Raw genomic sequence first — 9,865 nt, 5'->3', positions numbered from 1 at the left:
AACTGACCAGGCATATTGCATTGATTTTGCTTCTGCTTCTGCTGATACTTTTTAATTCTTGTAGACATAGGTGAATTTTGTAGCAGACATTTCAGATCTGCTTAGAAACACACCAGTTTCTTTCTCAAGAATTTTGGTTTAATTCTTGTAGTCACAGGTATATTTTTTTGCAACAGGCATTCCCGGTCTGTTTAGAAACTCACCCATTTCTTTCTCAAGAATTCCAAAGTCAGAGGAGAAAGGTGGCGCCGAAAGAATAGGGAGGCACCCCGACTCGCACCAACTGAATAGCGAGCTGGGAACTCCAACACCCAACACCCCATCAAGAACCCAGCAAAACCAGCATCCAGAAGCAGCGGAGAAACGCAGGAAAACAAAAAGGAGCAAAAAAGAAGAACCGAAAACCTACACGGAGCCGGAGATTCTCCGGGGCACCCTCCCCCCACCAGCCGACCCTGGCCCAAACAGGGCCAGGCTGGGAAAGGGGAACTCGGTGATCGGCAGACAGGCTGCCAGGAGCGCAGAATTCATATAGGGGGAGACCCCACGGACACAAGGCAGGGTGCGGACCAAGACACACACCGGCAGCGACGAGAAGTTCGGGTCCACACCGGGTTCGGACAAGGGAACCCAGCGCAGCAGAAAGAGGGAACGGGGAAGCCACCATGACACTTCGCCAACCCCTGAAGGGCCAACAGCTGCGCGGGACACACACACAAAGCAGCAAAAGTGAGTCCCCCATTATCCCTTCCCCCAACGGGAGACCAGCTATCAGAGACCCAAGCCGGACAAAGAAGCTAGATCTCCCTCCCTCCCCCTCCCCACCCCTGAGGGAACAAAGAACCCCCAAATCAGGCGGGAAGCTCCCATCAGGCGCTGGGAAGCCAGTTTAGCAGGGGAAGGGCGGAACAGCCCCAAGCCCCCACAGGTTCCTGAACTGGCAGAACCGGCCCCGCCCCCTTCCCAACAGGGGCCGGGGGACGGCCGGCAGGGCAAGCCCCACCCGAGGCTCCTGGACCTCGCAGACTCTTACAACTAAAATCACAGGCGCTGGTGGGCAATACCAGCCCAGCAGGGTCACCTGAGCCTGATCACATCCCCCCGCTTGCAGTGGAGGCAAGGTCTGAGGGTGCCAAGCCACACCCAGACAGTCGATCCCACTGGGCCCCACACATACCGCCCCCCCCCCCCAACGGACTCGCGGGAGGGCGCAAGCACAACCCAACAACCCAGGACTCATTCTGGGAGGCATATCCCACTAAAGTGCATGTTGTAGTGGACAACAACGCACAGAAGGGCGGGGCCCCTGGCGACAGCGCCCACTCTGGTAGGCGTACCCTGCACTGGTGGGCGGGGCCACAGCGGCAGCACCTGCTGCCGTAGATACGCCTACATAGGAGGGAGGAAAGAGCTACAAATCAAACCTGAGAAGCTATACACAGATCTCCAGATGCGCAAATCACAAAGAAACATAACTCAGTTCATCAAAGGACAAGCCAACTCGCCAGCTCCATAAAGCAGCACGACTGAAGAGGAGATGGAGACTAAAAAAGCAAATGAGGCCATGTTAACAGGAATGATCGAAAGCGTCAGAAATGAAATCAGAAAACAATTCCAGGAGTTTAGAGCGGAAATCTGGAAGGACACCCAGGAAGCCAAGAAAGAAATGGAAGCAAAAATGGATACAATGCAAGCCTGCTTTAAAGAAATGGAAGCAAAAATGGATACAATGCAAGCCGCCTTTAAAGAAAATCTCCACATCCTGAGAATTGAAATGCATGAAAAAATAGATTTAAAATACAACTCTTTAAAGGAAGAAATTTCCACGATCAGAGCTGATATGACAACCATAAATAGCTCTCTGACATCCATAAACTCCGCAATTGAAACCATAACACAAAGAGTGGACCATATAGAATCCAGAATCTCTCGCCTGGATGATGAAGCAGCTGACAATAACCAGAAAATGACCACACTCCAAGAAAAGGTGAAGCTTCAGGGAAGACTAATCCAGGAACTAATGGACAAAGACAAGAGATATAATCTGCGCATAATTGGAATAGAAGAAGGAGCCAAATACCAGAGCAGAGGGCTTAAACATGTTCTTAATAAAGTTATTGCAGAAAACTTCCCCAATCTCACAGGGGACCCCATCCAGGTAACCGAAGCCTATAGGACACCTGGCAGGCCAGACCCCAGGAAAACCACCCCAAGGCACATAATATTCAAGACTACAGACCTCAAGATTAAAGAGCAAATTCTGAATTCAGCCAAAGCGAAGAAGGAAACTTTTTTCAATGGGAAGAGGATTACAATAACATCCGACTTATCCACACAAACTTACCAAGCTTGAAGTGAGTGGAAGAACACCATCCAAGTACTTCAGAATAACAATTTACAACCTTGGATCAAATATCCAGCGAAATTGGAGTTCACATTCGAAGGGAGAACCAGATCTTTCCACACCAAAGAGGAGCTAAAGGAGTATGTGAATAAAAAAACCAGCCCTACAGCGAATATTAAGAGGTGAACCCCACCCTACAGAGATCGTAAAAGACACACAGACAGAATCAGAAAGAAACTTCAATAGCCAAAGTCCAACAGAAAGACCTGCTCACTAAAGACAAGAAGAAAAAAAAAAAAAAAAAGGAAAAAACAGCCCAACAAGAAAATGGAAGGAGGAAAAACACCCTTATCCTTGATCTCTTTAAATATAAATGGCTTAAAATCTCCAATAAAGAGGAGCAGACTGGCAGAATGGATTCGCAAACAAAAAGTTGACATCTGCTGTCTACAAGAGACCCACCTTACAGCAAGGGACAAAAACAGGCTTCGAATGAAAGGATGGAGCAAGATCTACCAAGCAAATGCACCCACCAAAACGGCAGGTGTAGCCATTCTGATCTCAGACAAGCTGGACTTCTCTTTAAAGTCCACTCAAAAAGACAAAGAAGGACACTACATATTAATACAAGGAAAAATACAGAATCAAGAAATCATGGTGATAAATGTATACTCACCGAACAAAAGAGGCCCGACATATGTCAAGCAAATTCTCAAAGAATTACAGAGCAAGATAGACACAAACACAGTCATAGTGGGTGACTTTAATCCTCCTCTCTCTCCAAGAGACAGATCCAACACCCAGAGGATTAGTAAGGGAGCTGAGGACCTAAATAACACCATTTCCCAAATGGATCTAACAGACCTATATAGAACCTTTCACCCTACAGAGACCCAATACACCTTCTTTTCAGCAGCCCATGGATCATATTCCAAAATAGACCACGTCATAGCCCACACAAAGAACCTCAGCAAATACAAAAGTATTGACGTCATCCCATGTATTATATCTGATCACAGTGGATTAAAGGTAACCCTCAACAACAAAGGAAACCACAGACACTATACACACTCTTGGAGGCTAAACCCCACGCTGCTATCCAACACTTGGGCCACAGACCAAATTAAAGATGAAATCAACGAATTCATAAGCCACAATGACAATGAAAACACATCACAAAGAAACCTATGGGACACAGCTAAGGCAGTACTGAGGGGCAAGATCATTGCACTCAGCACCCACATTAAAAGAATGGAAGCAGGGCTGGGGATATAGCCTAGTGGCAAGAGTGCCTGCCTCGGATACACGAGGCCCTAGGTTCGATTCCCCAGCACCACATATACAGAAAATGGCCAGAAGCGGCGCTGTGGCTCAAGTGGCGGAGTGCTAGCCTTGAGCGGGAAGAAGCCAGGGACAGTGCTCAGGCCCTGAGCCCAAGGCCCAGGACTGGCCAAAAAAAAAAAAAAAAAAAAAAAGAATGGAAGCAGAGCAGGTGAATACCCTCACGGTGAAACTAAAACAACTGGAGAAACAAGAAATGACAGAATCTAGAACGACTAGGAGGGGAGAGATCACAAAGATTAAAGAAGAGATGAATCTGATTGAGAATAGAAAGACCATTCAACAAATAAATAAGACTAAAAGCTGGTTCTTTGAGAAAATAAACAAAATTGACAGACCCCTTGCAAGACTCACAAAAAAAAGAAGAGAAGAGACTCATATACGTAAAATCAGGGACTCCACCGGAAAAATTACAACAAGTACACACTATATTCAAACAATCATAAGGAGCTATTTCCAAAACCTCTACTCACTAAAAAACAATAATTTTACAGAAATTCATCAATTCTTAGAGAAGTACAAACTGCCCAAACTGAAACAAGAAGAAATAAATCAACTAAATAAACCAATAACTTACGGTGAGATACAGGAGGTAATCAAGAACCTCCCTACTAAGAAAAGCCCAGGCCCAGATGGATTCACCAATGAATTCTACAAAACCTTTAGTGAGGAGCTAATACCAATACTCCTCAAATTCTTCCGCGAAATAGAAACAGAGGGAGAAATCCCAAACTCATTCTACGAAGCTAATATCATACTCATTCCCAAACCAGGCAAAGACCCAGCAAAAAAAGAGAACTACAGACCAATATCACTAATGAACACAGACGCAAAGCTCCTCAATAAAATATTAGCTAACAGGATCCAGAAACTGATCAAGAAATTCATACATCATGACCAAGTAGGCTTCATCCCTCAGTCACAAGGATGGTTCAACATCCGTAAATCAATCAACGTAATTCACCACATAAACAGATCTAAAACTAAGAATTACATTGTTATCTCAGTCGATGCCCAAAAAGCCTTTGACAAAATACAACATCCATACCTATTAAAAGCTTTGGAGAGAACAGGAATAGATGGAACATTCCTCAAAACAATAAAAGCCATATACAACAGACCAACTGCTAATATCATATTAAATGGAGAGAAACTTAAATCATTCCCCCTAAACTCAGGAACAAGACAAGGATGCCCACTCTCCCCACTTCTTTTCAACATAGTGCTGGAATCCCTAGCCATAGCAATAAGGCAAGAGGAGGACATCAAAGGGATCCACACCAGCAAGGAAGAAATCAAGTTATCCCTATTCGCAGACGACATGATCTTATATCTGAAGGACCCAAAAAACTCAGTACCCAAACTCCTACACCTAATAAACCAATTTGGCAAAGTAGCAGGATACAAAATCAATCCACAAAAGTCAGCAGCTTTTCTGTACACCAGCAATAGACAAACAGAAAAGGAAATTATGGAAACAATTCCATTTACAATAGCCAAAAAAAGAATAAAGTACCTAGGGATCAACTTAACCAAGGACGTGATGGACCTATTCAATGAAAACTACAAAAATCTAATAAGGGAAATCAAAGAAGACACAAGGAGATGGAAAGACCTCCCGTGCTCATGGGTAGGCAGAATCAATATAGTGAAAATGGCCATATTGCCCAAATTGTTATACAAATTCAATGCAATACCTATCAAAATCCCAGCCACATTCTTCACTGAAATAGAGAAACCAATCCATAAATTCATATGGAACAGCAAAAAACCTAGAATAGCCAAAGCAATTCTAGGCAAAAAAAATAGTGCAGGAGGTATCACCATACCAGATTTCAAGCTCTACTACAAGGCCATCATAACAAAAACAGCATGGTATTGGTATAAAAACAGATCGGAAGACCAGTGGATTAGAATTGAAGACCCAGAAATAAAACCGCACTCTTACAGCCAACTGATATTCGACAAAGGAGCTAAAGACATACAATGGAATAAACATAGCCTCTTCAACTACTGGTGCTGGGAGAACTGGGCAGCCATATGCAGAAAACTCAAAGTAGACCCAAGCCTATCACCATGCACCAAGATCAACTCAAAATGGATCAAGGACCTCAACATCAGACCTGAATCCTTGAAACTACTGAAGGACAGAGTACGAAAGACGCTAGAACTTATAGGCACAGGAAGGAACTTCCTGAATATAGTCCCAGGGGCACAACAAATAGGGGAAAGACTCAACAAATGGGACTACTACAAATTAAAAAGTTTCTGCACAGCTAAGGTCATAGCCACCAAAATAGAAATACAGCCAATGATATGGGAAAGGATATTTACCAGCACAGCAACAGACAAAGGCCTGATATCGGTCATCTACAGAGAACTCAAAAAACTAAGCCCCTCCAAGCCCAATAAACCTATTAGGAAATGGGAAAAAGAGCTAAAGAGAGACTTCACAAGAGAAGATATAAAAATGGCAAAGAAACACATGAGGAAATGCTCAACATCCCTGCTAGTAAAGGAAATGCAAATAAAAACAACCCTGAGATACCACCTCACCCCAGTTAGAATGGCCTATACTCTGAACTCAGGAAACAACAAATGCTGGAGGGGCTGTGGGGAAAGAGGAACCCTTCTTCATTGTTGGTGGGAGTGCAAATTAGTACAACCACTTTGGAGAACAGTATGGAAGTTTCTCAAAAAGCTCAATATAGACCTACCCTATGACCCAGCCATACCACTCCTAGGCATCTACCCTAAACAGCAAAACCCAAGATATCAAAAAGACATTTGTACTTCCATGTTTATCGCGGCACAATTCACAATAGCCAAAATATGGAAACAACCCAGATGCCCCTCCACAGACGAATGGATCCAAAAAATATGGTACTTATACACAATGGAATACTACATTGCGATTAGGAATGGTGAAATATTGTTATTCGCAGGGAAATGGTCAGAACTCGAACAAATAATGTTGAGTGAGACAAGCCTAGAACACAGAAAACAAAGGGGCATGATCTCCCTGATATATGACTGTTAACAAAGGGAGACGGAGAGACAGTAGAGACCAAGTCTGTGAACACTGTATATGTGCTTGATACATTGTATATTGCATATGTGTCTACCTGACCTAGACAAGGGATGGAAAAACAGGTTGTAAGATATCACAAGAAATGTACACACTTCCCTACTATGTAACTGCACCCTCTTTGCACAACACCTTGTAAAAAAATTTATGTTCAATTAATAAAAAATTTTAAAAAAAAGAATTCCAAAGTGAGATTATGGTATACTTTATTTTTTATAATAATCTAACCCATATATATATATATAAAATCAACAGCAAGCTATAGTAAATCGTTTCCTATCAGTAATTAAACACTTCAAACAAAAAGAAATCCATAGGCAGGGGTAGAAAAAATCAATAGTAAGTTATAATAATAAGTATTTATCAGTAATTGCTAATTTAATTTTATTGTCACTGTGATTACAGAAGGGGTTACATATATAAGGTAATGAGTACACTTAGTAATTTAAATGTAAATAAATACTTCCATTAAAAGACATCTGTTGGCTGAGTAGAAAGAAGATCCTGCAGAATGCTAACTGCATTCACTCTCCAAATGTATCTAAGTTCTAGGTGAAAGGATGGGAAATGGTCATCAAAACAAGCAGAATGACCACAGGCATTATGTGAAAAGCTGTCACCACAGATCAAAACAGAGACCAATTTAGCTTCCAAATAAGCTACTTATAAATCAATATGCACCCAACATCAGAGCTACAAACAACCTAAAACACACATTGACACTGGCATAACTGAAAGAAATAGTCAGCAACACTATGATAATAGGTGTGTTTAACATTCTACTATTAACAACAAAATATCCGAAAAGAGAGTTGCTAAAGAAACAGATGACAGGAGAACCATGATAGACCATTATTCAGGTATTCTGCATTCTGACACCATAATACTTCTATCTCAAGCACACGTGAGACATTGTCAGGATATATCATATATTAGGACACACACACACACACACACACACACACACTCATTCCACACTTTATGTTCTCAATCTATCTGTATGTAGGACTGTAATATTTGGAACATCTTTGAAATCACTCAACATAATACTATATTGTGAAGTACTTTGACCTGTAACTATTGGAAAATTTTCAGGACACAGACAGAACTAATTCAACAAGCAAGGGAGGAAATGTAGCTTCCTTGTATTCAGCATTAAAAAAACAAAAACATCTTGTACTTAATCTTGACAATAAAGAAAAAAATCAACAACTTCCAAGAAAAATTTCAAGCAGCCTAATATGCACATGACAAAAACCTGCTCTCTCAAGTCAATGCATTGAGAGAGGGCCTGTTTTCCTAACACCAAATCTGTTTCTGAGAAACTAAGTTTGCTAGCTTTCACTTTCAATCTGATGTTCATCCAAACTGAAAATTGTTTCAAGTTGTCCCGAATTAACACCAGAAATCTTTTGTTTGTGAATAAAAATGGATAAGCCCAGAGAGCTTAAATTTTTGCAGAACTAAACAGATTTCAAAAACAGAAACCGAGAAGAGACATGTATTAGTAGCAACTTTATCCAACTTTAGCAAAATACAGAGCCATCTGAATTTCTTTTAACTCTCTGACTTATCCTTGGAGGAAATATCTAACCAACTAGACATCAGAGCATTATGAGCTGAGAACTGCTATTAAAAACACACCAAACAGGGCTGGGGATATGGCCTAGTGGCGAGAGAGCTTGCCTCATATACATGAGGCCCTGGGTTCGATTCCCCAGCACCACATATACAGAAAATGGCCAGAAGTGGCACTGTGGCTCAAGTGGCAGAGTGCTAGCCTTGAGCAAAAAGGAAGCCAGGGACAGTGCTCAGGCCCTGAGTCCAAGGCCCAGGACTGGCCAAAAAAAATAAAGAAATAAAACACCAAATATCATTAAGCTGTATTTACTGATCTGTAAAATTCAGATGATAACAACTATATCATAAGTACTGCATAATTAAAATTCCTGTAGGTACTTAGAACAATGTCTTCTATAAAGGCACTTTATTTCATGTTACTACAATAACCCATCAACACCTCTGCCACTCTCAATGCTGAGCCCTACATGACACTCAGGCATTGCCAAGTACGCAAGTTAATGACCAGCTCCATTTCTTACAAAGAACTCAGGACACAGGAGTTAGTTAAACAGGCCCAGAATTTGCTCCTGCAGCATGTCCAAGGACATCATTGATTTCATCCTCCATCCATGAATTGGTTCATGAATTTAAACTTAGCCTCTCTTAGATAGGTGTTACTATTTTTTAATATGTAAAATTTGCTATTTTATAGAGAAAAAGTAGCTTTAAGTTTTGGAAACTGTAGGCCCATATTTGGCCTCTTGTGAAAGCATACTGTTTCCTTTGTTGCATGGTGGGTGGAGTCTTCTTAAGGCTGACAGAGATGTTGCACAATGAGAAGTGGGGCAGGAGTGGGAGGTGAAATTACCTTTTAAAAGCACATGTGACATTTCTTACAAAAACACAAACATAACTCCTCTGTATATCAACCTTATAATAACAGTAAAAAGTAAAAATTAAAACAGAAAACAACCCCTCCAAACAGTGCCACAAGAAACATATTGATGTCTTTTAGATGAAAGTGAGATTACATGTATGTGTATGTATGTGCATATGTATAAAACCGTCACAGTGAACCTCCCCTTGTATAACTAATGCATGTTAATAAAATGTTTAAAATAAAGAAAAAGCACATTTGGAGGCCACGTTCAAGCCATATCTAATCATAGACCCAGCCTTTGAACTCCCCTTCCATTGAAAAATAGAAACAATACCATTTATTCAGAAGGATTACTCAAGACTCCATTTCATCTGTAACTTATCAAGCTGAATGATCTAAAAATAAAATCCAATCTTTTTACAATTATTTGCACAGCAAACAGAGAAGCAACAGTGAGGTCATTCAAGAAGTAGTTTTCGAATCAAAATGGCTTGGATACAGATTGATGACAGTGCTATGATTTAAGACAATAAAGTCTATCTGTGGCTTGTTTTCTATAAAATCATGAGAAATACCTGTTTTCAATTTTAACATACCCTCTCCCACACTTTTAGCATCTCTGAAGACATAACTGACTCTACTGTAAATG

This window comes from Perognathus longimembris, chromosome 7, assembly GCF_023159225.1.
Source record: "Perognathus longimembris pacificus isolate PPM17 chromosome 7, ASM2315922v1, whole genome shotgun sequence".
In the NCBI taxonomy this organism is placed as follows: Eukaryota; Metazoa; Chordata; class Mammalia; order Rodentia; family Heteromyidae; genus Perognathus; species Perognathus longimembris.
Note: the sequence above shows the minus strand (reverse complement) of the source record.